Genomic DNA, 27,773 nt, shown 5'->3' on the forward strand with positions numbered 1-27,773 from the left:
CAAATACCATCCAAAAGAACAGGTGTACTTCTTCCCATGGATAATCTGATATGATCCTTTTTTTCACGGACACAACCATCGCTAACAAATGTAGATGAGGCCAAAACAGCAGCTGCTTCAATGGATCTGAAGTGCTCCATAAAGTGGCCTCTCCTTCACCCCAATTTTAAGATCCCAAATACTCCATTCCTCTGTGGTGTCAATCCAATCGCACTTGCTTCCTAACAGCTCTCAAGTTTCCACCAGCCCTGCTGAGTATGGGGTAACAGATGGTTGAGTTTGCATAGCTGTTCAGTCGCACTATAGCCTGGGAATCAGAGGTCTGCTCCAAAGCTGCAATGAGTACAGACAAGGAAGTTATTATTATTTTTATTATTATTGATTTATAGAGCACCATTGATTCCATGGTGCTGTACATGAGAAGGGGGTTACATACAGAATACATATTCAAGTAACTATAGACAGACTGGTACAGAGGGAAGAGGGCCCTGCCCTTGCGGGATTACATTCTAAAGGATTTTTGGGAGGAGACAGTAGGAGTGGTGTAGGTTGAGCGTCAAGTACGTATGGTGGTGGTGTCATTGAAGGTTATAGTTATTTCTGAACAGATGAGTTTTCAGATTCAGTTTGAAGCTTGCGGGTGTAGCAGATAATCTGACGTGTTCAGGTAGCGAGTTCCATGAGACAGGGGAAATGATCTGCGCAGATGGCCAGAAGCTTTGTGAGTGGGATCCAGGCCCCGATGAAGAAGGTGCTGAGCCTAATCTACACCCTCATTTCCAAAAAGTAAATCCTCCTGGTGGAGACAATGGGGAACATGATGAGGAGCACAGATACCTGATTGGAATGACAACTTTACTATTCGGTCAGGGCAGGAAGAGGTTGTCTCGGAGGACTCAGGACGAGGGGAATGAAAACACACAGGGTTTTTGATGAGGATGGAGACCACACTTACTGTCAAACCAAAGTCAGCCAGTCGATGAGGTCAGCAGAGGAGGTGGAGGAGGATGCTACTGACGACGAGGTTACGTTGCATCTTCCTGGCCAGAGACAAAGTACTGGAAGCACGTCAACAACTGAATCCTGGACCACAACTTTGACTCTGAGCAGAAGTCGTGTTGGCTATGCAGGTCGCATGGGCTGTAAGCCTTGCCTAGCCTGTGAATTTTTGGACATCGCAAAGGATCACCCAAGTCATGGAATCTGTAAGATTTGTCAACAATCTGTAAGTAGAAGGCAAAAACTCACACCTTTGAGTAGTTCCTCCATGAAGTGTCACATGGATATGAATTGATAGCGTGAAGGTGTATTGCTCAGCTTTAGCCACTGTCAGTGCAACATGCTTATTTGCCATTGCATGCATTGTTGCAGACTACACACAAGGGGCTGCTGTTTTTTTGGATCTGCCTTTGTTTGGTCACTATAGCAATATCAAATTGCTCTTCGGATGTGGACTTGGCGATGCTGTCTATGAACAGAAGGAAAAGCTAAAAGGTGTGTGTTACAGCAAGGAGCCACCGCGGAAACACTTCGTTCAATTGTGAGGGGAGTCATGTTGTACTTTGATGATGAGCCCCGTAATGCCAGTGAGCAGCATCCTGTGCCACAGACCAATATTCTTACAGTGCTGTCTATACTGTTTACCGTGAGAGGAGCGTAAAGTCTGTATTTCTGGAAACTGGACATCAGAGTACCCGGGTACGGTAGGCTGTGCCCAGACAATAATGTGGGCACGCAACACTTTGTTTTATTAGCAAAACACATATCTGTTCTGGGTTTTTGCTATCATTATAGCTTATTAAAAACAGAGCAGGAGGGGGTCCTGCACAGGTGCTAGAAATAGCTTGGCACCAGTGGGGCACTAATGGAATACAACAGCCAGTTCTATGATGCCACTAAATGGCAGTATTTTTTGCTATCATTACAGCTTATTAAAAACAGAGCAGGAGGGTGTCATGCAGAAGTGCTAGAAATAGCTTGGCACCAGTGGGGCACTAATGGAATACAACAGCCAGTTCTATGATGCCACTAAATGGCAGTATTTTTTGCTATCATTATAGCTTATTAAAAACAGAGCAGGAGGGTGTCCTGCACAGGTGCTAGAAATAGCTTAGCACCAGTGGGGCACTAATGGAATACAACAGCCAGTTCTATGATGCCACTAAATGGCAGTATTTTTTGCTATCAATATAGCTTATTAAAAACAGAGCAGGAGGGTGTCCTGCACAGGTGCTAGAAATAGCTTGGCACCAGTGGGGCACTAATGGAATACAACAGCCAGTTCTATGATGCCACTAAATGGCAGTATTTTTTGCTATCAATATAGCTTATTAAAAACAGAGCAGGAGGGTGTCCTGCACAGGTGCTGCACATAGATTTGCACCAGTGGGGCACTAATGGAGTACAACAGCCACTTCTTGTATGCCACTAAGTTTACTCAATTTTTGGTATTATAATGTCTTAGTAAGTAACAGTGAGTTTGAGTGTGCAATGCAGGCAGAGGTGCTTCAAATACCTTTGCACTAGTGGGACTATACAGAAGTCCAACAGCCATGTTTAGGATGCCACTAGGTTCACAGAGTGTTTGCTAGTATAATGGCTTAGTAACAATGAGTTTGAGTGTGCAATGCAGGCAGACGTGCTGCAAATATCTTTGCACTAGTGGGACTATACAGAAGTCCAACAGCCATGTTTAGGATGCCACTAGGTTCACTGAGTGTTTTCTGTTACGAGGGGGACCCGGGGAAGCGTGCCAAGATGGGAAATGGACAGCTTCCGCCGGTCAAGGTCCACTGTGCGGTGTAAGGGACCGCTGCTATGGTCAGGAAAGAGTGAGCGGGTTGCTGCTAGTGATCGTCTGGAACGTCACAGACGATCTATGTACACCGGTCCGCCCTAACCCGTGAGGGTTGTATGGCTCGGGGATTCTCGTACGGTGTACCTGTTGCACGGGGACGCACAGAGGTGCCTACACACGTGTGCCAGCGGGAGTCACAGGAATATGGCACGGGGGTAGCACAGAGGTGCCCACGCACGTGTGCTTCAGAAACCAAGTTAGTCCGACAGAGACTCGAGGAGCTCACCTGGGACAGGAACACAGCCTGCTAAACGGGATACTGCCGGAGCAGCAAGACAGGGGCAAGACCTGCAAACTAGGTGCTGCCTGAGCAGCAAGGGCAAAGCCCACAAAAGACAATAATGCCTAAGCAGTGGCGTGGCAGCACGCTGCCAGACATCCAAACATAGAAGGACAGTCTCACACCGCCATGATGGCAGGGGGAGCTTTTAAGGAGGTGTAGCTCCACCCAAGGGCGGGCGCGAGACGGGCGTGACCCAATCAGGATTCGTGACGTCCTGGCCCAGCCAGTCAGGATTCAGCACATCACCAGCCTCGTCATCGGGCCGTGTGATATCAGTGAGCGAATCAGAAGACGTCACGTGGAGCACATGCTCATCTTCCTGCCTCTGGGTCATAAAGGCGGGATCCCCGGTTTCACAATGTGCAGAGACATGGGAAGTCTTGCTGCTTCCCTGAGCATCTATTCTTTGCACACTGCGCAACCTCCCAGAGCCTCCGTGATGCTGAGCAGGAGAGCTCGTGGCAGGCAAGGGATGGGAGACCGCTCCATTCCTTGCAAGGGGAGAACCACTAGGTGTCACCCTTCTGCTGTGTCTCTGAGAAGGCAACTCCTGCAGTCTCCCAGACCTTTGGCGCTGCTGAGCAGGAGGGCTCGTGGCAGACAAGGAATGGGGCACCACCTCATTCCTTGCAATAAGAGAGCCACGACGTGTAACATTGCCCCCCCCCTCGCCTGCGCCTGAAGACCGTCACCAAACCGGGGGCGTGGACATGCTCCTCCAATTCCCAGGACCTATGCTCCGGCCCACGACCGACCCACTCCACGAGGAAGTACCTCTTGCCCTGTACAATTTTTGTTCTTACTAGCTTCGCTACTTCAGGGTCGTCGGACGAGAAGCCAACCTTGGACAGCAGAGACCCCGAGGTTTTAGGTCGTACGGGTTTCAGAAGAGATACATGAAAAGTATTAGAAATAGCCCAGCATGGAGGGAGCTGGAGTCGATATACCGCCGGGGTTACCCGCTCTATTACTGTAAACGGACCCAGGAGCGAACTCGGCTGTCTGTACCGGAAGGTAGATATGTTTAGAAGACAGCCACACTAGGTCCCCAGGTGCGAAAGATGGCGCAGAGTGAAGAAGACCCGCAGGTCTCTGCCTGAACGGTTTATTATACGCATACAACGTACAGACTCGCATATTCTCCTGTACATCCTGGGCTACCTCCAGCCCCCAATAATGCCTGACCGCAGGGTGTCTGGTCCCGTCGACCCTGAAGTGACCCCTGCCTTTGGAGGCATGATCCCATGACAGCACATCATTCCGTGGGTCAGGTGAAATGAGGGTCTTACCAGGTGGCACCTGGTCTAGGGAAACGGAAGTGACCCTCCTCACGCTGACTGGAGGTGGAACAAGACACTGTGTTTCTTCCGATGGTTTCGAACATCAGGTGTCTACATGTCCCCTCTGCCCACAGGTAAAGCAATCGCCCGATGGCCGAGAACCTGTGGTAGAGGAGACCACTGTGGAGATTTCCATTGGCTCCACAGACTCGTCAATAGAGCTGGCTGTGAGACCGGTCTGGTGGGGAAGGGGAGTCAGAGGCTCTGTAGACCAGGAAGACGTGGGTGCCGAAGAGACCTCGAGCCTCCGCTCTGCGTGGCGGATGTCTATGCGAGAGGCAAGCCGAATCAAGGACTCTAAGGTGGTCGGCACGTCACGCGTGGCCAGCGCGTCTTTGACGAACCCTGCCAGACCCTCCCAGAACACAGGGACCAGGACTTTATCTGGCCAGTCCAGCTCTGCGGCGAGTGTCCTGAATTGTACTGCAAAGTCCCCGACTGAAGTGAACCTTTGCCGAAGGCGTAGGAGCCGCAGCGCGGAGTCGTGGGTGACTTGAGGCCCGAGGAACACCTTTCTGATAGCCTCAAGATAAACTGGAAGGTGATTCACCACCCGATCTCCGCGCTCCCACAACGGCGTGGACCACTTTAGCGCTTTCCCTGTGAGCAGGGACTGGACGAAGGCTACCTTCGCCTTCTCAGTAGCGTAATCAGTCGCGGACAACTCCAAGTAGGTGGTAACCTGGTTTATGAAACCACGGCACTCAGAGCTGTCCCCGCTGAAGCGCTCTGGGAGTACAAGGCGAGGCGACCTTCCGCACAATTTCACAGCCTGAGTAGCCGCCTGGGTGGCGACTGTTGCTAGAGCAGCCTTATCGGGGGAAGACCGCTCCACTGCTGCCAATCGTGACTCCAACTGCTGCACATAACGCAGCAACTGATGCTGCTCTTCCGCCATAGCCAGACCTTTGGCGCGACCGTAATGTTACGAGGGGGACCCGGGGAAGCGTGCCAAGATGGGAAATGGACAGCTTCCGCCGGTCAAGGTCCACTGTGCGGTGTAAGGGACCGCTGCTATGGTCAGGAAAGAGTGAGCGAGTTGCTGCTAGTGATCGTCTGGAACGTCACAGACGATCTATGTACACCGGTCCACCCTAACCCGTGAGGGTTGTATGGCTCGGGGATTCTCGTACGGTGTACCTGTTGCACGGGGACGCACAGAGGTGCCTACACACGTGTGCCAGCGGGAGTCACAGGAATATGGCACGGGGGTAGCACAGAGGTGCCCACGCACGTGTGCTTCAGAAACCAAGTTAGTCCGACAGAGACTCGAGGAGCTCACCTGGGACAGGAACACAGCCTGCTAAACGGGATACTGCCGGAGCAGCAAGGCAGGGGCAAGACCTGCAAACTAGGTGCTGCCTGAGCAGCAAGGGCAAAGCCCACAAAAGACAATAATGCCTAAGCAGTGGCGTGGCAGCACGCTGCCAGACATTCAAACATAGAAGGACAGTCTCACACTGCCATGATGGCAGGGGGAGCTTTTAAGGAGGTGTAGCTCCACCCAAGGGCGGGCGCGAGACGGGCGTGACCCAATCAGGATTCGTGACGTCCTGGCCCAGCCAGTCAGGATTCAGCACATCACCAGCCTCGTCATCGGGCCGTGTGATATCAGTGAGCGAATCAGAAGACGTCACGTGGAGCACATGCTCATCTTCCTGCCTCTGGGTCATAAAGGCGGGATCCCCGGTTTCACAATGTGCAGAGACATGGGAAGTCTTGCTGCTTCCCTGAGCATCTATTCTTTGCACACTGCGCAACCTCCCAGAGCCTCCGTGATGCTGAGCAGGAGAGCTCGTGGCAGGCAAGGGATGGGAGACCGCTCCATTCCTTGCAAGGGGAGAACCACTAGGTGTTACCCTTCTGCTGTGTCTCTGAGAAGGCAACTCCTGCAGTCTCCCAGACCTTTGGCGTGGCTGAGCAGGAGGGCTCGTGGCAGACAAGGAATGGGGGACCACCTCCTTCCTTGCAATAAGAGAGCCACGATGTGTAACAGTTTTCTAGTATAATGGCTTAGTAACAATGAGTTTGAGTGTGCAATGCAGGCAGAGGTGCTGCAAATATCTTTGCACTAGTGGGACTATACAGAAGTCCAATAGCCACGTTTAGGATGCCACTAGGTTCACTGAGTGTTTGCTAGTAAAATGGCTTAGAAACAATGAGTTTGAGTGTGCAATGCAGGCAAACGTGCTGCAAATATCTTTGCACTAGTGGGACTATACAGAAGTCCAATAGCCACGTTTAGGATGCCACTAGGTTCACTGAGTGTTTGCTAGTATAATGGCTTAGTAACAATGAGTTTGAGTGTGCAATGCAGGCAGAGGTGCTGCAAATATCTTTGCACTAGTGGGACTATACAGAAGTCCAACAGCCATGTTTAGGATGCCACTAGGTTCACTGAGTGTTTGCTAGTATAATGGCTTAGTAACAATGAGTTTGGGTGTGCAATGCAGGCAGAGGTGCTGCAAATATCTTTGCACTAGTGGGACTATACAGAAGTCCAATAGCCATGTTTAGGATGCCACTAGGTTCACTGAGTGTTTGCTAGTATAATGGCTTAGTAAAAATGAGTTTGAGTGTGCAATGCAGGCAGACGTGCTGCAAATATCTTTGCACTAGTGGGACTATACAGAAGTCCAATAGCCACGGTTAGGATGCCACTAGGTTCACTGAGTGTTTGCTAGTATAATGGCTTAGTAACAATGAGTTTGAGTGTGCAATGCAGGCAGAGGTGCTGCAAATATCTTTGCACTTGTGGGACGATACAGAAGTCCAACAGCCATGTTTAGGATGCCACTAGGTTCACTGAGTGTTTGCTAGTATAATGGCTTAGTAACAATGAGTTTGAGTGTGCAATGCAGGCAGAGGTGCTGCAAATATCTTTGCACTAGTGGGACAATACAGAAGTCCAACAGCCACGTTTAGGATGCCACTAGGTTCACTGAGTGTTTGCTAGTATAATGGCTTAGTAACAATGAGTTTGAGTGTGCATTGCAGTCAGAGGTGCTGCAAATATCTTTACACTAGTGGGACTATACAGAAGTCCAATAGCCACGTTTAGGATGCCACTAGGTTCACTGAGTGTTTGCTAGTATAATGGCTTAGTAACAATGAGTTTGAGTGTGCAATGCAGGCAGAGGTGCTGCAAATATCTTTGCACTAGTGGGACTATACAGAAGTCCAATAGCCACGTTTAGGATGCCACTAGGTTCACTGAGTGTTTGCTAGTATAATGGCTTAGTAACAATGAGTTTGAGTGTGCATTGCAGGCAGAGGTGCTGCAAATATCTTTACACTAGTGGGACTATACAGAAGTCCAATAGCCATGTTTAGGATGCCACTAGGTTCACTGAGTGTTTGCTAGTATAATGGCTTAGTAACAATGAGTTTGAGTGTGCAATGCAGGCAGAGGTGCTGCAAATATCTTTGCACTAGTGGGACTATACAGAAGTCCAACAGCCATGTTTAGGATGCCACTAGGTTCACTGAGTGTTTGCTAGTATAATGGCTTAGTATCAATGAGTTTGAGTGTGCAATGCAGGCAGACGTGCTGCAAATATCTTTGCACTAGTGGGACTATACAGAAGTCCAATAGCCACGTTTAGGATGCCACTAGGTTCACTGAGTGTTTGCTAGTATAATGGCTTAGTAACAATGAGTTTGAGTGTGCAATGCAGGCAGAGGTGCTGCAAATATCTTTGCACTTGTGGGACGATACAGAAGTCCAACAGCCATGTTTAGGATGCCACTAGGTTCACTGAATGTTTGCTAGTATAATGGCTTAGTAACAATGAGTTTGAGTGTGCAATGCAGGCAGAGGTGCTGCAAATATCTTTGCACTAGTGGGACAATACAGAAGTCCAACAGTCACGTTTAGGATGCCACTAGGTTCACTGAGTGTTTGCTAGTATAATGGCTTAGTAACAATGAGTTTGAGTGTGCAATGCAGGCAGACGTGCTGCAATTATCTTTGCATTAGTGGGACTATACAGAAGTCCAATAGCCACGTTTAGGATGCCACTAGGTTCACTGAGTGTTTGCTAGTATAATGACTTAGTAACAATGAGTTTGAGCGTGCAATGCAGGCAGAGGTGCTGCAAATATCTTTGCACCAGTGGGACTATACAGAAGTCCAACAGCCATGTTTAGGATGCCACTAGGTTCACTGAGTGTTTGCTAGTATAATGGCTTAGTAACAATGAGTTTGAGTGTGCAATGCAGGCAGAGGTGCTGCAAATATCTTTACACTAGTGGGACTATACAGAAATCCAATAGTCACGTTTAGGATGCCACTAGGTACACTCAGTGTTTGCTAGTATAATGGCTTAGTAACAATGAGTTTGAGTGTGCATTGCAGTCAGAGGTGCTGCAAATATCTTTGCACTAGTGGGACAATACAGAAGTCCAACAGCCACGTTTAGGATGCCACTAGGTTCACTGAGTGTTTGCTAGTATAATGGCTTAGTAAAAATGAGTTTGAGTGTGCATTGCAGTCAGAGGTGCTGCAAATATCTTTACACTAGTGGGACTATACAGAAGTCCAATAGCCACGTTTAGGATGCCACTAGGTTCACTGAGTGTTTGCTAGTATAATGGCTTAGTAACAATGAGTTTGAGTGTGCAATGCAGGCAGAGGTGCTGCAAATATCTTTGCACTAGTGGGACTATACAGAAGTCCAATAGCCACGTTTAGGATGCCACTAGGTTCACTGAGTGTTTGCTAGTATAATGGCTTAGTAACAATGAGTTTGAGTGTGCATTGCAGGCAGAGGTGCTGCAAATATCTTTACACTAGTGGGACTATACAGAAGTCCAATAGCCACGTTTAGGATGCCACTAGGTTCACTGAGTGTTTGCTAGTATAATGGCTTAGTAACAATGAGTTTGAGTGTGCAATGCAGGCAGACGTTGTTACGGTTGCTGCGAGCACTGGAGACTATGTCTAGATTTCTTGCTACTGCACATGTGCGAGCGCTGGAGACTAAGTCCAGATTTCTTGCTACTGCACATGTGCGAGCGCTGGAGACTAAGTCCAGATTTCTTGCTACTGCACATGTGCGAGCGCTGGAGACTAAGTCCAGATTTCTTGCTACTGCACATGTGCGAGCGCCGGAGACTAAGTCCAATCTTGGAGCCATTGCACATGTGCGGGTGACATCATCGCTGACACGAGGTCACATGTCTCTGACACCTTCTATGCCGATTGGTCGCTGGTCATGTGCTTGTGACGTCTTGCTCGGTGATAGGCCAGCATGACGTCACTCCTGTCGTTCTGGCAGCGGATTGGCTCTGGTGTCCTCCATCTTGGATGAGGCACAGAGTCTATATAAGACCCTGACACACGCCGCATGGTGCTCAGTCCTCTTGGTTCATGCATATGAGTAGACGCTCTGTGCGCGTTCCTCTAGGCATTCCTCTGTCTATGCTAGGTGAGCGCTACCGGCAGGGTAGCGTTCTTATACCTTACAGCTTCGGCTGCTGTCCGTATCCTTACCTCTTAGGGGAGCGGACATAGGCAGGTGCCTGAGGCACATGGTCTGGCTGGGCCTTGTGATTCTACTCGTAGGTGGACGTTGCCGCTAGGGTAACGTTCCTTATACTGCGTCTGGCAGTTGTTCGTATCCTCGCACACTAGGGGAGCGAACAGAGGTAGGAGCTTTGTGCGGCTTACGCTGCTGTTCGTCTCTTTTGCACCACTAGAAGAGCGGACCTAGGCAGGTGCCATATCTAGTGGTTCGTGTCCTCGCACACTAGTGGAGCGAACGCAGGTAGGAGCTTTGTGCGGCTTACGCTGCTGTTCGTCTCTTTTGCACCACTAGAAGAGCGGACCTAGGTAGGTGCCATTTCGCACACATTGCCTTTGTCTCTGTGATTGTTAACAGAGATCATTCCACACACCCTCCAAGTAAGGGAGGAATTGCTTTACTTACTTATTATATTCTTCTGTGAGTTAACAGAGGTATTGCACTCTGCCATAGTCTGCAGCAAAGTCTTTGCACGGTGGACCCTGACTGTCTGATACTCCTTTCAGTTATTATCAGACAGCCCCCCGTAACATTAGGACTGAGCCAAGGGTCTGGCAGTTATGGCAGAATATCAGCAGTTACACCGTTACATACAAGTACTTGAGTCACGGCTCAAGAGTATAGAGGATAAACCTCAGACCATGGTGACATCTGCACATGATCCTCGACTTGCTCTGCCAAACAGATATTCTGGCGATGCCAGATCATGTCGTGGTTTCATTAGTCAGTGTCAGATACACCTAGAGGTCAACTCTTCTCGCTTCTCTACGGAGAGGTCCAGAGTAGGCTTTATCATCTCCTTACTTCAGGACAAAGCCTTAGAATGGGCGACTCCCCTATGGGAGCGCTCTGATGTGGTTACTCTGAGACATCAAGACTTTCTTGATGCTCTTAAGGCGGTATTCATGGGTCCGCAGGTTACCCATGATGCGGCCCTGAGACTGTTAGATCTATCTCAGGGTTCGTTATCCACTAGTTCTTATGCCATTGCTTTTAGAACTCTGGTGGCAGAACTAGATTGGCCAGAGAAGGTGTTGATTCCTATCTTCTGGAGAGGGTTGGCAGGCTATGTCAAGGATGCCCTTGCTACTCGTGAGGTCCCTGCTTCTCTGGAGGACTTGATCACAGTAGCAACGAGGATCGATGTACGCCATAAGGAACGTAGACTCGAGGTCTCTTCCTCACGCCCTAAGCATCGGGCTATTCCAGTTGTTGAGGGTCCACTACCATCTTCCTCAGCATCTGAAACATCTCCCACTCCTATGGAGTTAGGTCATACGTCCTCCAGACTACGCAAGTCTGGTCCTCCTATATGTTACGTATGTCGTCAGGCTGGGCACTATGCCAACAAGTGTCCTAGTCGTCAGGGAAACTTCCTGGCCTAGTAACCATTAGAGGGGGGTTACTAGAGACGTCTTCTGCACCCTCTAAGTGTTGTATCCCAGGTCAGCTCTCGTTATCTGAGAATACATGGCCTATTATGGCTTTTGTGGATTCCGGAGCTGACGGGATTTTTGTGTCCTCAGGATTTGTAAAGGGACACAATATTCCCTCTATCATGTTAGAGGCGCCTATTCCTGTCCGTGTTGTTAATGGAACTATGTTGTCTGACTCCATTACATTGAGGACAGTTCCCTTGCGCCTTTCCCTGTCTCAGGGTCACATAGAGGAGATTTCTTTTCTTGTTTTGCCTGAGGGTATAGACGACGTACTTCTGGGTCTTCCATGGCTTCGGACTCATGCTCCTCACATTGACTGGGAGTCTGACAGCATTATTAGTTGGGGTTCGAAATGTCAGTCCCGATGTCTTCCCTTACCACCTAAGGTCGTTGCGGTTGCATCAACTGATCTCTCTCCCATACCTACACCCTATTTGGATTTCGCTGACGTGTTCTCCAAACAGGGTGCTGAGGTTCTTCCACCCCATAGGCCGTATGACTGTGCCATAGACCTTATCCCAGGTTCGGTTCCACCTAAAGGCAGGGTTTACCCCCTGTCGATACCTGAGTCGGAGGCCATGTCGACCTATATAAGAGAGAGTTTAGAGAAGGGGTTCATTCGTAAGTCTGTCTCTCCCGCGGGAGCTGGGTTTTTCTTTGTTCGGAAGAAAGAGGGTGATTTGCGTCCCTGCATAGATTACAGGGGTCTCAACGCAATCACAATAAAGAACAAATACCCATTACCTTTAATTTCGGAGCTCTTTGACAGACTGAGAGGAGCTCAAGTTTTACGAAGTTGGATCTGCGGGGTGCGTATAACTTGGTACGAATTCGAAAGGGTGACGAATGGAAGACCGCTTTTAACACCCGAGACGGTCACTATGAATACCTCGTCATGCCTTTTGGGTTATGTAATGCACCCGCAGTATTTCAGGACTTCGTAAACGATGTATTCAGGGATTTACTGTTATCCTCAGTAGTGGTGTATCTGGACGACATCCTGATTTTTTCTCCTGATCTGGAGACTCATCGTCAGGAGGTCGTTCGTGTCCTTTCCCGTTTAAGGGAGCACTCATTGTTTGCTAAACTCGAGAAATGTGTATTCGAGCAGTCCTCATTGCCTTTTTTGGGTTACATTATCTCACAAGAGGGTCTGGCTATGGATCCTGCGAAGCTCTCTGCTGTCCTTCAATGGTCCGAACCTCATTCCTTGAAGGCGGTGCAACGCTTCTTAGGATTCATAAATTATTACAGGCAGTTCATACCCCATTTTTCTACTTTGGTGGCCCCTTTGGTGGCCTTGACTAAGAAAGGTGCTAATCCCAAAGCGTGGTCTACTGAGACATCTCAGGCTTTTGAGGCAGTAAAAAGACACTTTTCAACTGCTCCCGTTCTTCAAAGACCCGATGAGAATAAGCCCTTCCTCTTAGAGGTTGATGCCTCTTCAGTGGGTGCTGGTGCGGTCTTGTATCAAAAGAACGGTGCAGGTAGAAAAAGGCCGTGTTTCTTCTTTGCTAAAACCTTTTCACCGGCAGAGAGAAACTATACCATTGGGGATAGGGAACTGCTCGCCTTGAGATTAGCCTTGGAGGAGTGGCGTCACTTGCTGGAAGGAGCGAAACATCCTTTCCAGGTCTATACAGACCATAAGAATCTGACGTACTTACAAACCGCTCAGCGTCTGAATCCTCGCCAAGCCCGCTGGTCCTTGTTTTTCTCCCGCTTTCACTTCTCCATCAACTATCTGTCTGGGAGTAAGAATAACAAGGCAGACGCCCTGTCTCGCTCTATGCTTTCTACCCAGGAAGAGATTGACGAACCTCGTCTTATCCTTCCCTCCAGGGTTTTTCATACGCTCTCCCCTGTGACGTTAGACCAAATCCCACCGGGCAAGACCTTTGTTCCGCCTGATCGACAGAATGATATACTGTCATGGGCCCACACCTCAAAGGTGGGTGGGCATTTTGGTATTAGGCGGACACGAGAGTTACTGGAGAGGTGGTATTGGTGGCCACACTTAGCCAGCCACGTAAAGAGATATGTCGGTTCCTGCTACTCGTGTGCTCGCAACCGTCCATTACGGCAGAGACCGGCTGGGCTCTTGCATCCTTTACCAGTGCCAGATAGACCATGGGAGGTGGTAGGCATGGACTTTGTGGGTGATCTTCCATGTTCACAGGGACATAGATTTGTGTGGGTCATTACGGACCATTTCTCCCGGATGGTTCATCTCGTACCGTTATCGAGAATCCCATCTTCCAGGGTACTAGCCAAACTATTCCTCAAGCATGTCTTTAGGCTTCACGGGATGCCAGATCGTATCATTTGTGATAGAGGCCCGCAATTTACTTCCCGTTTCTGGCGAGATCTTTGTAGCCTTCTGCAAATTGAGTTGAATCTCTCTTCGGCATACCATCCGGAGACTAATGGTTTGGTTGAACGTACCAATCAATCTATGATTATATACCTTCGACACTTTGTTGCTGAGAACCACGATAACTGGTCCTCCCTCCTACCCTGGGCAGAATTTGCCCTTAACAATTCGCTGGCTGAGGCCACTGGGCAGACACCGTTCGTACTCAATAATGGGCAACACCCTAGGGTACCAGTACCGTTTCCCGCTGCTGCACCTCCTCCTCTTGTGGCCGACTGGGCAACTAATGCCAGAGAGGTTTGGGATCAGACTCAAGAGTCGATCCAAGCAGCTAAGGACCGTATGAAGACGGTGTCCGATCGGTTTCGTCGCCCGGCTCCTGTCTTTTCTCCAGGGGACTTTGTGTGGCTCTCTGCAAAACACGTGAGACTTAGAGTGAGCTCTGTCAAATTTGCTCCTCGCTTCCTGGGTCCTTATGAGGTTCTTCGACAGGTAAATCCTGTAGTCTATCAATTGAAGTTACCTGTCCATCTTAGGATTCATGACAAATTCCATGTCTCACTGCTAAAGCCGGCTATTTTACCTCACGCTCGTGAAGTGCACTCTCCTGCCTCTGATTCCTCTCGCTCTAGCTATGAGGTACGAGCCATAGTTGGTTCTAAGATGGTTAGAGGGCGCAGGTTCTTCTTGATAGATTGGGAGGGCTATGGCCCGGAACATCGCTCTTGGGAGCCTGAGGAGGCTGTCCATGCTCCCGACTTAGTTGCCGATTACCTGCGTCGCCGGGAGGGGGGTCCTTGAGGGGGAGGTACTGTTACGGTTGCTGCGAGCACTGGAGACTATGTCTAGATTTCTTGCTACTGCACATGTGCGAGCGCTGGAGACTAAGTCCAGATTTCTTGCTACTGCACATGTGCGAGCGCTGGAGACTAAGTCCAGATTTCTTGCTACTGCACATGTGCGAGCGCTGGAGACTAAGTCCAGATTTCTTGCTACTGCACATGTGCGAGCGCCGGAGACTAAGTCCAATCTTGGAGCCATTGCACATGTGCGGGTGACATCATCGCTGACACGAGGTCACATGTCTCTGACACCTTCTATGCCGATTGGTCGCTGGTCATGTGCTTGTGACGTCTTGCTCGGTGATAGGCCAGCATGACGTCACTCCTGTCGTTCTGGCAGCGGATTGGCTCTGGTGTCCTCCATCTTGGATGAGGCACAGAGTCTATATAAGACCCTGACACACGCCGCATGGTGCTCAGTCCTCTTGGTTCATGCATATGAGTAGACGCTCTGTGCGCGTTCCTCTAGGCATTCCTCTGTCTATGCTAGGTGAGCGCTACCGGCAGGGTAGCGTTCTTATACCTTACAGCTTCGGCTGCTGTCCGTATCCTTACCTCTTAGGGGAGCGGACATAGGCAGGTGCCTGAGGCACATGGTCTGGCTGGGCCTTGTGATTCTACTCGTAGGTGGACGTTGCCGCTAGGGTAACGTTCCTTATACTGCGTCTGGCAGTTGTTCGTATCCTCGCACACTAGGGGAGCGAACAGAGGTAGGAGCTTTGTGCGGCTTACGCTGCTGTTCGTCTCTTTTGAACCACTAGAAGAGCGGACCTAGGCAGGTGCCATATCTAGTGGTTCGTGTCCTCGCACACTAGTGGAGCGAACGCAGGTAGGAGCTTTGTGCGGCTTACGCTGCTGTTCGTCTCTTTTGCACCACTAGAAGAGCGGACCTAGGTAGGTGCCATTTCGCACACATTGCCTTTGTCTCTGTGATTGTTAACAGAGATCATTCCACACACCCTCCAAGTAAGGGAGGAATTGCTTTACTTACTTATTATATTCTTCTGTGAGTTAACAGAGGTATTGCACTCTGCCATAGTCTTTAGCAAAGTCTTTGCACGGTGGACCCTGACTGTCTGATACTCCTTTCAGTTATTATCAGACAGCCCCCCGTAACAGACGTGCTGCAATTATCTTTGCATTAGTGGGACTATACAGAAGTCCAATAGCCATGTTTAGGATGCCATTAGGTTCACTGAGTGTTTGCTAGTATAATGGCTTAGTAACAATGAGTTTGAGTGTGCAATGCAGGCAGACGTGCTGCAAATATCTTTGCACTAGTGGGACTATACAGAAGTCCAATAGCCACGGTTAGGATGCCACTAGGTTCACTGAGTGTTTGCTAGTATAATGGCTTAGTAACAATGAGTTTGAGTGTGCAATGCAGGCAGAGGTGCTGCAAATATCTTTGCACTTGTGGGACGATACAGAAGTCCAACAGCCATGTTTAGGATGCCACTAGGTTCACTGAGTGTTTGCTAGTATAATGGCTTAGTAACAATGAGTTTGAGTGTGCAATGCAGGCAGAGGTGCTGCAAATATCTTTGCACTAGTGGGACAATACAGAAGTCCAACAGCCACGTTTAGGATGCCACTAGGTTCACTGAGTGTTTGCTAGTATAATGGCTTAGTAAAAATGAGTTTGAGTGTGCATTGCAGTCAGAGGTGCTGCAAATATCTTTACACTAGTGGGACTATACAGAAGTCCAATAGCCACGTTTAGGATGCCACTAGGTTCACTGAGTGTTTGCTAGTATAATGGCTTAGTAACAATGAGTTTGAGTGTGCAATGCAGGCAGAGGTGCTGCAAATATCTTTGCACTAGTGGGACTATACAGAAGTCCAATAGCCACGTTTAGGATGCCACTAGGTTCACTGAGTGTTTGCTAGTATAATGGCTTAGTAACAATGAGTTTGAGTGTGCATTGCAGGCAGAGGTGCTGCAAATATCTTTACACTAGTGGGACTATACAGAAGTCCAATAGCCACGTTTAGGATGCCACTAGGTTCACTGAGTGTTTGCTAGTATAATGGCTTAGTAACAATGAGTTTGAGTGTGCAATGCAGGCAGAGGTGCTGCAAATATCTTTGCACTAGTGGGACTATACAGAAGTCCAACAGCCATGTTTAGGATGCCACTAGGTTCACTGAGTGTTTGCTAGTATAATGGCTTAGTATCAATGAGTTTGAGTGTGCAATGCAGGCAGACGTGCTGCAAATATCTTTGCACTAGTGGGACTATACAGAAGTCCAATAGCCACGTTTAGGATGCCACTAGGTTCACTGAGTGTTTGCTAGTATAATGGCTTAGTAACAATGAGTTTGAGTGTGCAATGCAGGCAGAGGTGCTGCAAATATCTTTGCACTTGTGGGACGCTACAGAAGTCCAACAGCCATGTTTAGGATGCCACTAGGTTCACTGAATGTTTGCTAGTATAATGGCTTAGTAACAATGAGTTTGAGTGTGCAATGCAGGCAGAGGTGCTGCAAATATCTTTGCACTAGAGGGACAATACAGAAGTCCAACAGTCACGTTTAGGATGCCACTAGGTTCACTGAGTGTTTGCTAGTATAATGGCTTAGTAACAATGAGTTTGAGTGTGCAATGCAGGCAGACGTGCTGCAATTATCTTTGCATTAGTGGGACTATACAGAAGTCCAATAGCCACGTTTAGGATGCCACTAGGTTCACTGAGTGTTTGCTAGTATAATGACTTAGTAACAATGAGTTTGAGCGTGCAATGCAGGCAAAGGTGCTGCAAATATCTTTGCACCAGTGGGACTATACAGAAGTCCAACAGCCATGTTTAGGATGCCACTAGGTTCACTGAGTGTTTGCTAGTATAATGGCTTAGTAACAATGAGTTTGAGTGTGCAATGCAGGCAGAGGTGCTGCAAATATCTTTACACTAGTGGGACTATACAGAAATCCAATAGTCACGTTTAGGATGCCACTAGGTACACTCAGTGTTTGCTAGTATAATGGCTTAGTAACAATGAGTTTGAGTGTGCATTGCAGTCAGAGGTGCTGCAAATATCTTTACACTAGTGGGACTATACAGAAGTCCAATAGCCATGTTTAGGATGCCATTAGGTACACTGAGTGTTTGCTAGTATAATGGCTTAGTAACAATGAGTTTGAGTGTGCAATGCAGGCAGACGTGCTGCAAATATCTTTGCACTAGTGGGACTATACAGAAGTCCAATAGCCACGGTTAGGATGCCACTAGGTTCACTGAGTGTTTGCTAGTATAATGGCTTAGTAACAATGAGTTTGAGTGTGCAATGCAGGCAGAGGTGCTGCAAATATCTTTGCACTTGTGGGACGATACAGAAGTCCAACAGCCATGTTTAGGATGCCACTAGGTTCACTGAGTGTTTGCTAGTATAATGGCTTAGTAACAATGAGTTTGAGTGTGCAATGCAGGCAGAGGTGCTGCAAATATCTTTGCACTAGTGGGACAATACAGAAGTCCAACAGCCACGTTTAGGATGCCACTAGGTTCACTGAGTGTTTGCTAGTATAATGGCTTAGTAAAAATGAGTTTGAGTGTGCATTGCAGTCAGAGGTGCTGCAAATATCTTTACACTAGTGGGACTATACAGAAATCCAATAGTCACGTTTAGGATGCCACTAGGTACACTCAGTGTTTGCTAGTATAATGGCTTAGTAACAATGAGTTTGAGTGTGCATTGCAGTCAGAGGTGCTGCAAATATCTTTACACTAGTGGGACTATACAGAATTCCAATAGCCATGTTTAGGATGCCATTAGGTACACTGAGTGTTTGCTAGTATAATGGCTTAGTAACAATGAGTTTGAGTGTGCAATGCAGGCAGACGTGCTGCAAATATCTTTGCACTAGTGGGACTATACAGAAGTCCAATAGCCACGGTTAGGATGCCACTAGGTTCACTGAGTGTTTGCTAGTATAATGGCTTAGTAACAATGAGTTTGAGTGTGCAATGCAGGCAGAGGTGCTGCAAATATCTTTGCACTTGTGGGACGATACAGAAGTCCAACAGCCATGTTTAGGATGCCACTAGGTTCACTGAGTGTTTGCTAGTATAATGGCTTAGTAACAATGAGTTTGAGTGTGCAATGCAGGCAGAGGTGCTGCAAATATCTTTGCACTAGTGGGACAATACAGAAGTCCAACAGCCACGTTTAGGATGCCACTAGGTTCACTGAGTGTTTGCTAGTATAATGGCTTAGTAAAAATGAGTTTGAGTGTGCATTGCAGTCAGAGGTGCTGCAAATATCTTTACACTAGTGGGACTATACAGAAGTCCAATAGCCACGTTTAGGATGCCACTAGGTTCACTGAGTGTTTGCTAGTATAATGGCTTAGTAACAATGAGTTTGAGTGTGCAATGCAGGCAGAGGTGCTGCAAATATCTTTGCACTAGTGGGACTATACAGAAGTCCAATAGCCACGTTTAGGATGCCACTAGGTTCACTGAGTGTTTGCTAGTATAATGGCTTAGTAACAATGAGTTTGAGTGTGCATTGCAGGCAGAGGTGCTGCAAATATCTTTACACTAGTGGGACTATACAGAAGTCCAATAGCCACGTTTAGGATGCCACTAGGTTCACTGAGTGTTTGCTAGTATAATGGCTTAGTAACAATGAGTTTGAGTGTGCAATGCAGGCAGAGGTGCTGCAAATATCTTTGCACTAGTGGGACTATACAGAAGTCCAACAGCCATGTTTAGGATGCCACTAGGTTCACTGAGTGTTTGCTAGTATAATGGCTTAGTATCAATGAGTTTGAGTGTGCAATGCAGGCAGACGTGCTGCAAATATCTTTGCACTAGTGGGACTATACAGAAGTCCAATAGCCACGTTTAGGATGCCACTAGGTTCACTGAGTGTTTGCTAGTATAATGGCTTAGTAACAATGAGTTTGAGTGTGCAATGCAGGCAGAGGTGCTGCAAATATCTTTGCACTTGTGGGACGATACAGAAGTCCAACAGCCATGTTTAGGATGCCACTAGGTTCACTGAATGTTTGCTAGTATAATGGCTTAGTAACAATGAGTTTGAGTGTGCAATGCAGGCAGAGGTGCTGCAAATATCTTTGCACTAGAGGGACAATACAGAAGTCCAACAGTCACGTTTAGGATGCCACTAGGTTCACTGAGTGTTTGCTAGTATAATGGCTTAGTAACAATGAGTTTGAGTGTGCAATGCAGGCAGACGTGCTGCAATTATCTTTGCATTAGTGGGACTATACAGAAGTCCAATAGCCACGTTTAGGATGCCACTAGGTTCACTGAGTGTTTGCTAGTATAATGACTTAGTAACAATGAGTTTGAGCGTGCAATGCAGGCAGAGGTGCTGCAAATATCTTTGCACCAGTGGGACTATACAGAAGTCCAACAGCCATGTTTAGAATTGCCACTAGGTTCACTGAGTGTTTGCTAGTATAATGGCTTAGTAACAATGAGTTTGAGTGTGCAATGCAGGCAGAGGTGCTGCAAATATCTTTACACCAGTGGGACTATACAGAAATCCAATAGTCACGTTTAGGATGCCACTAGGTACACTCAGTGTTTGCTAGTATAATGGCTTAGTAACAATGAGTTTGAGTGTGCAATGCAGGCAAAGGTGCTGCAAATATCTTTGCACTTGTGGGACGATACAGAAGTCCAACAGCCATGTTTAGGATGCCACCAGGTTCACTGAGTGTTTGCTAGTATAATGGCTTAGTAACAATGACTTTGAGTGTGCAATGCAGGCAGAGGTGCTGCAAATATCTTTGCACTAGTGGGACAATACAGAAGTCCAACAGCCACGTTTAGGATGCCACTAGGTTCACTGAGTGTTTGCTAGTATAATGGCTTGGTAACAATGAGTTTGAGTGTGCAATGCAGGCAGAGGTGCTGCAAATATCTTTACACTAGTGGGACTATACAGAAGTCCAATAGCCACGTTTAGGATGCCACTAGGTACACTCAGTGTTTGCTAGTATAATGGCTTAGTAACAATGAGTTTGAGTGTGCATTGCAGGCAGAGGTGCTGCAAATATCTTTACACTAGTGGGACTATACAAAAGTCCAATAGCCACGTTTAGGATGCCACTAGGTTCACTGAGTGTTTGCTAGTATAATGGCTTAGTAACAATGAGTTTGAGTGTGCAAGGCAGGCAGACGTGCTGCAAATATCTTTGCACTTGTGGGACTATACAGAAGTCCAATAGCCACGTTTAGGATGCCACTAGGTTCACTGAGTGTTTGCTAGTATAATGGCTTAGTAACAATGAGTTTGAGTGTGCAATGCAGGCAGAGGTGCTGCAAATATCTTTGCACTTGTGGGACGATACAGAAGTCCAACAGCCATGTTTAGGATGCCACTAGGTTCACTGAGTGTTTGGTAGTATATTGGCTTAGTAACAATGAGTTTGAGTGTGCAATGCAGGCAGAGGTGCTGCAAATATCTTTGCACTAGTGGGACAATACAGAAGTCCAACAGCCACGTTTAGGATGCCACTAGGTTCACTGAGTGTTTGCTAGTATAATGGCTTAGTAACAATGAGTTTGAGTGTGCAATGCAGGCAGAGGTGCTGCAAATATCTTTGCACTTGTGGGACGATACAGAAGTCCAACAGCCATGTTTAGGATGCCACTAGGTTCACTGAGTGTTTGCTAGTATAATGGCTTAGTAACAATGAGTTTGAGTGTGCATTGCAGGCAGAGGTGCTGCAAATATCTTTACACTAGTGGGACTATACAGAAGTCCAATAGCCACGTTTAGGATGCCACTAGGTTCACTGAGTGTTTGCTAGTATAAATGCTTAGTAACAATGAGTTTGAGTGTGCAATGCAGGCAGAGGTGCTGCAAATATCTTTATACTAGTGGGACTATACAGAAGTCCAATAGCCACGTTTAGGATGCCACTAGGTACACTCAGTGTTTGCTAGTATAATGGCTTAGTAACAATGAGTTTGAGTGTGCAATGCAGGCAGACGTGCTGCAAATATCTTTGCACTAGTGTGACTATACAGAAGTCCAATAGCCACGTTTAGGATGCCACTAGGTTCACTGAGTGTTTGCTAGTATAATGGCTTAGTAACAATGAGTTTGAGTGTGCAATGCAGGCAGAGGTGCTGCAAATATCTTTGCACTTGTGGGACGATACAGAAGTCCAACAGCCATGTTTAGGATGCCTCTAGGTTCACTGAGTGTTTGCTAGTATAATGGCTTAGTAACAATGAGTTTGAGTGTGCAATGCAGGCAGAGGTGCTGCAAATATCTTTGCACTAGTGGGACAATACAGAAGTCCAACAGTCACGTTTAGGATGCCACTAGGTTCACTGAGTGTTTGCTAGTATAATGGCTTAGTAACAATGAGTTTGAGTGTGCATTGCAGGCAGAGGTGCTGCAAATATCTTTACACTAGTGGGACTATACAGAAGTCCAATAGCCACGTTTAGGATGCCACTAGGTTCACTGAGTGTTTGCTAGTATAATGGCTTAGTAACAATGAGTTTGAGTGTGCATTGCAGGCAGAGGTGCTGCAAATATCTTTACACTAGTGGGACTATACAGAAGTCCAATAGCCACGTTTAGGATGCCACTAGGTTCACTGAGTGTTTGCTAGTATAATGGCTTAGTAACAATGAATTTGAGTGTGCAATGCAGGCAGAGGTGCTGCAAATATCTTTGCACTAGTGGGACTATACAGAAGTCCAACAGCCATGTTTAGGATGCCACTAGGTTCACTGAGTGTTTGCTAGTATAATGGCTTAGTAACAATGAGTTTGAGTGTGCAATGCAGGCAGAGGTGCTGCAAATATCTTTGCACTAGTGGGACTATACAGAAGGCCAATAGCCGCGTTTAGGATGCCACTAGGTTCACTGAGTGTTTGCTAGTATAATGGCTTAGTAACAATGAGTTTGAGTGTGCAATGCAGGCAGACATGCTGCAAATATCTGTGCACTACTGGGACTATACAGAAGTCCAATAGCCACGTTTAGGATGCCACTAAGTTCACTCAGTGTTTGCTAGTATAATGGCTTAGTAACAATGAGTTGGAGTGTGCAAAGGGCAGGAGGGTACAGTGGCAGGGTTGTGGTTCTCTGGGTACAGGAAAGGAAGCCTGCCTTTCTATCCCTCCTAATTGGGAAATGCAGGGAGGAAATCCCTGACCTTAGCTACACAGACGCTGTCATCTTGTGTAGCTGTTAAACTCTGTTTTCAGGACCTGTCACCTATGGCTCTGACCCTGCCGGTATGAGCCCTTAAAAGGACTGATAGAAAGTGCTCTCCCTAAGCTGTCCAGTGCTGTTTATGGAGCGCATACAGCAGTATCGGCGATAGGACTCAGGACGGAGCTGCGCCAGTGATGTCTGACACCAAGGACGCAGAAGAGATAATGGCGTCCGGACGGGCAGATACTCATTTTTATAATGCAGGGACATGTGACATGGACATCCTATCACACATGCCGTTGCTTCTCTGGCTAAAAGTCCACTTAGCTGTGTGTGTGTGTGTGTCTGGGATTGGCTGACATGCTGGCCCTCCCCACTACACGCGCGTGCTTAGGGAAGGAAGACAAGGGAAAAAAAAAAATGGCGATCGCCATTATCCATACAGCAGTGATCTGAATGCGCTGTTCCCGCACACTATACACTGAAATTTCATAATAGTGTGAGTCACAGAGTGACTTACACTATTACAGCGGAAAGCCAGCTAGGAATTAGCTGGGTTTTTTGCTGCTAGAACCGTTCTCGAACGTATCTAGAACTATCAAGCTTTTGCAAAAAAGCTCGAGTTCTAGTTCGATCTAGAACAGCCCCCAAAATCACTCGAGCCGCGAACTGGAGAACCACGAACCTAGAACCGCGCTCAACTCTAGTTATGATACATTTAGGAAAAGATACTGTGCTGTATAAGCAGTGATGGTGTAGTTGCAACCAAGGCGCTATAGAAAGAGCACTGCAATGAGAAGGAGCTGCGGCTATTTGAATGCCCAGCTTCCTAGGTCATATCATGTCATGTGGCTGGATTTGATGATACTTGATGGCAGTATGGTGCCCCTAAAGCCCGCTTTACACGCTGTAATGTATCTTACAATGTGTCGGCGGGGTCACGTCGTAAGTGACGCACATCCGGCATCGTAAGGTACATTGCAGTGTGTGACAGGTACGTGCGATTGCGATTGAACGGTAAAACGTTCATCGCACGCACGTCATTTATTTCTCTAGAATTGAAAGTCAGATTGTTCATCGTACCCGGGGTAGCACACATCGCAGTGTGTGACACCCCGGGAACGATGAACAGATCTTACCTGCATCCTGCGGCTCCCGGCCAGCAATGCAGAAGGAAGGATGTGGGCGGGATGTTTAAGTCCCGCTCAGCTCCGCCCCTCCGCTTCTATTGGCCGGCTGCCGCGTGACGTCGCTGTGACGCCAAACGTCCCTCCCACTCCAGGAAGTGGATGTTCGCCGCCCACATCGAGATCATATGGACGGGTAAGTACGTGTGATGGGGGGTAATCGTTTGTGCGGCACATTCAACAAATTGAACGTGCCACACATACGATGGGGGCGTTGCAAATCGCATACGATATCGTATGCGAAATTGCAACTTGTAAAGCAGGCTTAAAGCTCAGTCGACACAGGGTATTGCATCTGACTTAAGGTGCAATACTCATCCCGAGTAAGGAAGAGGTTAACCACTGGAATTCATTTACACCAACACACGCACACAGCTCAGGTGCTTTCCCACTGGAACTGGGCTAAGGGTGGTCACCATAACAGGTTTTTCACAACCACCAGTGAGTCATCAGGAAGGTGGGAGTTTCACAGGGTAAGTGAGAGCACAAACAGTTTTTACCTCAGAACAGTCTGAGACTCAGAACAACACGGTCGCTGTGGAGAGTGCTTCAGAACTTCCACAATTAGAACTAGCAGTCTGGAAAGAGCAGGAGATGACCAGTGGAGCTGTGGGACACAGGAGCAACAGGGTAGCTGGAGGTAAAGCTCAATGCATGGCGCGAAAAGTCATGCCCGCACCCTACAACGACCAAGGAAAGACGAAACTCACTAAAAGAGCTGGCAGCACCGTCTCCCTAGGAGGCAGGAAAAGATGGGATGGTGGCACGGACGGATCGGGTGCAAGCCATGGCGAGCGACAACCGGAGGAACCTGAGGCATGGTGTAGAAGCAATGTGCTCCCCTGGCTGTCCAAAAGCAACTGCGGCGACGCGGCCCGCACTGAGATCAGCTGCCATCATTTTCCTTAACCCTGGATGCCTGGAGTGCCCTCGGCTGCGGAATTGTACACCTGGAGTGCAACAGAGAGGCATGTAAATATAAAGTATTTGAGAAGATGTATATAGTTAACAGACCTGATAGCATTTATAAGAAAGTACTGAATCGTTTTTTTTTCCCTCTGCTTAGTAAAATGGACATCTGGGCCATGTGTGGCCAGGACTGCCTTTGTAAATAATTAGCTCTGGTTTATAGCACCATGGACAACATTGATTATTGCTACTAATATGATGTTTTTTTCTGCCAAAAATGTTCCTTATTTCGCTACAATGTTTGATATGTTGCCTTTCTATGCTCTTCTGCTATTTTTTCTCTACTGCTTTTATCTGCTTTTTCTGAAAAGTGAACAGAGTTTTTATAGAACTGCTAAGAGTTATTATGTTTGCAACATTTGAAGTGATCCTGCCTCCCATAAAGGGAATAGTGTTTAAGTTTTTCTGCATAAAAAAATGTGCGGTGTTTTGTTGCAGCCCAGGAGGGTTACGATTCACTGTGGGTGAATGTGGCGCCCCTGAGGCTCAGTCGCCAAAGGGTATTGCATCTGACTTAAGGTACAATATTCATCCTGGATAAGGAAGAGATTAACCACTGGTATTCACTTACACAACACACACACAGCTCAGGTGCTTTTCCACTGGAACTGGGCTAAGGGTGGTCACCATAACAATGGGTTTTCCCAGCCCCGGTGAGTCATCAAGAAGGTGGGGGCAGCATAGGGGAAGTGAGAGCACACACAGTTTTTACCCAAGAGTAGTCTGAGACTCAGAACAACACGGTCGCTGGGGAGAGTGCTTCAGAGCTTCCACAGTTAGAAGCGGGCAGACTGGAAGGAGCAGGAGAGGACCAGTGGAGCTGTCGTACACAGGAGCAACAGGGTAGCTGGGGGTAGAGCTCAATAGTTTCCTCAGCACCGGCGCAGTTCAGGGTGCAGAGCCCCAGGGTGGCATACACTCCACGTTGCGCCACCAGATTCTGCAAGACAAGGGGGATTTCATGTCTCTCTTGCTACCAAAGATTCCGTGGCACAGCAACACAAATAGTCAGGAGTCAGGACCACGGTCGGGCACATGTTTCATTCACGCTGCCTGCGAACAGGACAGGAATTTAACACCAATAAGAGGTCCCCAAGCACTTCAGGTCAGGTCACAGAAAGTGCAAGGAAGGAAGGTCTCACACTCCACAACACTGATGGTGGCTTCTGTGGTACCCGGGATCGGCTGGAGCCCATCACGGTGGAAACCGGCACTCCAATGGTGACAACTGAACTGTGAGTAAAAGACCTGGAACCGCAACTACTGTGTCAGTCCTTCATTGCTAGTGCCGTCGCCCCGCGCTTCGGCACCTATGGCCACTATTACTTCCATCATCCTCCCTGGGGTCCAGCTTCACCTGCAGGAAGCTGAACCATCCCAGCTGCGATACCATCCGCCCCAGAGGACAGCGACCGCAGCAGCGGCTAATCCCTGGCCACGTACCACAGGTGGTGTCACGAGACAACAGCAACTCCCATTATTCTCATCTACATCTCCAATCCCCAACACCCTCATCCCCTTCTTCATCTCCCCTTTTGGTGTACACCCCAGGACCACAAAGCCGGGCAGAGCCACCTGTGGCACTCCAGACCTGATATCACCGGCCCGGCCCGGCCCTGCCCTGTGGGTGCTACAGCAGTGACTTGTAATGGGCAGACCTGCATCACATCCGGTTGGCGGGTGCCGTGGTTAATTATATGTGCAGCGTCCGTGTAAGCATCTCTGTTGTCGTTGGCTCATAACTCAGATGTTGGCTTGCATCTTAAAGCAAAAAATTTTCCAAGCGATGGCTCTTATTTTGGAAAATTAGTAAGTTGATTTCCTCGTTAGTCAAGGCATTACTGCACCTTTCTCTGGTGCCATATGTCCTTGTTTAAAAGAGGTTTTCCACTCCAGGGTAAGATTTTGGCATGAAATGCAGCTTGCTGAATACTGTTTGCTGGCATACACAATATTTGCAAGCTGCACTGCTGGCTGAATATTTACTCTCATGGGAAAAATCTTTTTAAGGCCACTTTCACACGTCCGTGAAAATCACGCACATTTTTCACGGAGGTGTCAAAGGTGTGTATTGCCCTCGGTGTGCCATGTGTATTGCACACGTGTGTTCTCCGTGTGTTATCCATGATAACATACAGAGAATGGGAACTTTCTGCTCATCTGTCCCTGGCGTCGCTGTCTGTGGTGCTGATCTTCGGTCTCCGGTCCTGCCGACTCCCTGCTGCTGCTGCTTCCGGCCGCAGTGAAGTGAATATTCAATGAGCATAATGAGCGGCGGTCGGCAGCAAGTGACAGCAGCAGTAGAGACAGGAGGGCAGGAGAAGGTGAGTAAAGGTTTGTTTTTTTTTCTCACAGACACATGTCTTTCCTCTGGTGCGTGTGACATGGAACACATCCGTGTGGTCCGTTTGCATTACGTGTGACACGTTTGCTTTCCGTGTGACACCCGTGATGCCGGAGAGAAAACGGACATGTTGCCGTGAGAAACAAATAGACACACGTAAGTACGGAAAGGACACACGTTCCGTGCGAAAATACTTACGTGTGTCCAAAACCATAGGAATACATAGGTCTTCGTGTGTACGTGTCTCCGGTAAGTGAGAAAACTGTCAAACACGTACCGGAGGTACGTACGCATGAAAGAGGCCGAAAGCGGGCTTTACACGCTGCGACATCGCTAGCCGATGCTAGCGATGTCGAGCGTGATAGCACCCGCCCCCATCATACGGCCGATATGTGGTGATCACTGCCGTAGCGAACATTATCGCTACGGCAGTGTCACACACACATACCTGTGCAGCAA

This window comes from Anomaloglossus baeobatrachus, chromosome 2, assembly GCF_048569485.1.
Source record: "Anomaloglossus baeobatrachus isolate aAnoBae1 chromosome 2, aAnoBae1.hap1, whole genome shotgun sequence".
Lineage (NCBI taxonomy): Eukaryota > Metazoa > Chordata > Amphibia > Anura > Aromobatidae > Anomaloglossus > Anomaloglossus baeobatrachus.